Source organism: Salvelinus sp. IW2-2015, linkage group LG20, assembly GCF_002910315.2.
Source record: "Salvelinus sp. IW2-2015 linkage group LG20, ASM291031v2, whole genome shotgun sequence".
Classification (NCBI taxonomy): domain Eukaryota; kingdom Metazoa; phylum Chordata; class Actinopteri; order Salmoniformes; family Salmonidae; genus Salvelinus; species Salvelinus sp. IW2-2015.
The window spans coordinates 74505342-74509136 of record NC_036860.1 but is presented as its reverse complement, the minus strand read 5'-3'; positions in this window follow the sequence as shown (position 1 = coordinate 74509136).

The following is a 3795-nucleotide window of genomic DNA, read 5'->3' as shown; positions in this document are numbered from 1 at the left end:
TAAATATCTGCGCGTGCCATTTTTGAAAATGAATAGCCTGCGTTAGAATGCACATATTGAGAATGATAAACTTGGCGCATACTACACATACGTATGTTTCCCGTTATAAATCAGACCTGTCGTAAAACTGTGTGCATGTGAACAAGCATCATCACTCCGCCTGGAAAACGTCCTCCATTCACCTTTTATGGTGACAATAACGCTGTATAATTTGGAACTATTGGAATTAGGCCACAGCAGTTTCTAAAAGAAAGAGCAATGGCAAATTTTATCAAATGTTTTTGGAGATATATTTAATATTTTGCATTAACTTATGCTGTATTTGGCAAAGGACTGTGACAGTTTCTGTAAGTAAAAACAATGGCAAATTCTTGTGGACCTGTCAGCAGAACGTTTGAATTCAACGATTTATATTGACTGCTCGCAAATTCTGAAACATCGTCTCGGCTCCTCAATTCTTTTTAAATGACAGTACTTAGTAGTAGCTAGCTGCAGCCTACGTACTTCAATGTAAAATATCAACTGTCTGTTCACCTGTTAAATTCGACTGTGTATTATAAGCGTTTCTATGGGATCGCATACAGCAAAACCGTAAATACATAGCCTATTTACTAGGCTACTATGCCCAGTTAAATGAGAGATGCGCATAGAAATGTGTTATGTGGCTACTTCAGGAATATTAACTGATCACGGCCAGAAAAGGTGAGGAATTTATTCTGCAATGGCTATGAAAATAAATAGGAAAAAGATTCCCATGTCTAATTATTTTAGATTCCAAAAATAATACACATCGGCCTAGATTTTCACTCTTCTCAATAATGGCAAATAGCTGCATCTTTATATGTGTTCTGTTTTTGTTGTGTTTTCTAATGAATAAGTGTGTCATCAAATCCCCCATTTGCACAAAATACTTACTGGCCTGGTAAGCTTGTAATCAGTGGCAGCTCGTAATTGACTGAATACCCGGGGCAGGGGGGTTGTCATATTGTCAACAAAGCACAACATAATAATTATGCCAAGTTTTCAAATTACCGGTTGTTTTTTGGGAAGATATATAAAGTGATCTGTGCAATTGAACAACAGAAAAAATACACTACATGACCAAAAGTATGTGGACACCTGCTCGTCAAACATCTCATTCCAAAATCATGGGTATTAATATGGAGTTGGTCCCGCCTTTGCTGCTATAACAGCCTCCACTCTTCTGGGAAGGCTTTAGACTAGATGTTGGAACATTGCTGCGGGGACTTGCTTCCATTCAGCTACAAGAGCATTAGTGAGGTTGGGCACTGATGTTGGGTTGATTTGGCCTGGCTCGCAGTCGGCATTCCAATTCATCCCAAAGGTGTTCGATGGGGTTGAGGTCAGGGCTCTGTGCAGGCCAGTCAAGTTCTTCCACACCAATCTCGACAAACCATTTCTGTATGGACCTCACTTTGTGCCTGGGGGCATTGTCTTGATGAAACAAACTGTTGCCACAAAGTTGAAAGCACAAAATCGCTAGAATATCATTGTATGCTGTAGCATTAAGACTTCACTTCACTTGAACTAAGGGGCCTAGCCCGAACCATGAAAAACAGCCCAAGACATTATTCCTCCTCCACCAAACTTCACAGTTGGCACTACGCATTGGGGCAGGTAGCGTTCTCCTGGTATCCACCAAACCCAGATTTGTCCGTCGGACTGCCAGACGGTGAAAAGTGATTCATCACTCCAGAGAACGTGTTTCCACTGCTCCAGAGTCCAATGCCAGCAAGCTTTACACTACTCCAGCCGATGCTTGGCATTGCACATGGTGATCTTAGGCTTGTGTGTGGCTGCTCGGCCATGGAAACCCATTTCATGAAGCTCCCGACGAACAGTAATTGTGCTGACGTTGCTTCCAGAGGCAGTTTGAAGCTTGGTAGACGATATTTATGCGCTACGTGCTTCAGCACTTGGTGGACCTGTTCTGTGAGCTTGTGTGGCCAACCACTTCGCGGCTGAGCTGTTGTTGCTCCTCGACGTTTCCACTTCACAATAACAGCACTTACAGTTGACTGGGGCAGCTCTAGCAGGGCATAAGTTTGACAAACTGACTTGTTGGAAAGGCAGCACCCTATGACGGTGCCACGTTGAAAGTCACTGAGCTCTTCAGTACTGGCCAATCTACTGCCAAAGTTGGTCTATGGAGATTGCTTGCCGGTGTGATCGATTTTATACACCTGTCAGAAACGGGTGTGGCTGAAATGGCCAAATCCACTAATTTGAAGGGTTGTCCACATACTTTGTATATACTGTATAGTGTATATAAAATAAAATAACAATAACAAGGCTATGTACAAGGAGTACCGGCACCGAGTCAATGTCTGGCGATACGAGGTAATTGAGGTAACATGTACATGTAGGTAGGGGTAAAAGTGTCTAGGCAATCAGAATAGATAATAAACAGAGTACCAGCAGCATATGTGAAGAGTGTGAAACAGTGTGAAAGTGTGTGTATGTGTGAGTGTGTGTATGGTGTCAATATGCATGTATGTGTATGTGTTTTGTGTGTGTGAGCGTATGTAGTGTGTGTATGTGTGTGTTGGAGTGTCAGTGTCTGGGTAGAGTCCAGTGAGTATACATAGAGCCAGTGCAAAACAGTCAGTACAAAAAAAGGGGGTCAATGCAAATAGTTCAGGAAGCCGTTTGATAAACTAACTGTTCAGCAGTCTTATGGCGTGTGGGTGGAAGCTGTTCTGAAGCCTTTTGGTCCCAGACTGGCGCTCCGGTACTGCTTGCCATGCGGTAGCAGAGAGAACAGTTTATGATTTGGGTGGCTGGAATCGTTGGCAATTTTCAGGGCCTTCCTCTGACACCCCCTGGTATAAAGGTCCTAGATGGCAGGGAGCTCGACCCCAGTGATGTACTGAGCCGTACACACTACCCTTTGTAACGGCTTACGGTCGGATGCAAAGCAGTTGCCATACCAAGCGGTGATGCAGCCAGCTCTCAATGCTGCAGCTGTTGAACTTTTTGAGGATTTGAAGGCCAATGCCAAATATTTTTGGCCTCCTGAGGGGGAAGAGGCATTGTCGTGCCCTCTTTGCGACAGTGTTCTTAGTGATTTGGACACCGAGGAAGCTCTCAACTGACTCCACTACAGACCCGTCGATGTGACAAGCACAGATGCGACAAGTGAAAACCAATTAACGGGGGATAGCTGGCATAATGTCACGCATGCTGAGCTCACCAGTAACGTTTGTTCGACTTGAAATTGGCATGCCGATGCAGTCGTGGCCAAAAATATTGGCACCCTTGAACTTTTTTCTAATAATGCACATTTCTTCCAGAAAACTGTTGAAATAAAAATATATTTTGGTATCCATGTATGTATATGTATGTTTTTGGTTTGCAGTTGAACCCCACAAAAACATCTGAATAATTTAAATGTTAGCTTATTCCACAAAGAAATATTAAAATGGCCCGGACAATTTTATTGGCACCTTCTAGAAGTAGTTAGTGTCATGTGTGCTCCCTCTCCGGCCTCTAAGTCATCAGGCTGCTCGTTTATGGCGCACACCTATCACCAGCGTTACGCACATTTGCGCATAATGACACTCACCTGGGCTCCATCACCTCCTTGATTACCTGTCCTTTATTTATTTATTTTTTATTTCACCTTTATTTAACCAGGTATGCCAGTTGAGAACAAGTTCTCATTTACAACTGCGACCTGGCCAAGATAAAGCAAAGCAGTGCGACAAAAACAACAACACAGAGTTACACATGGGATAAACAAACGTACAGTCAATAACACAATAGAAAATCTGT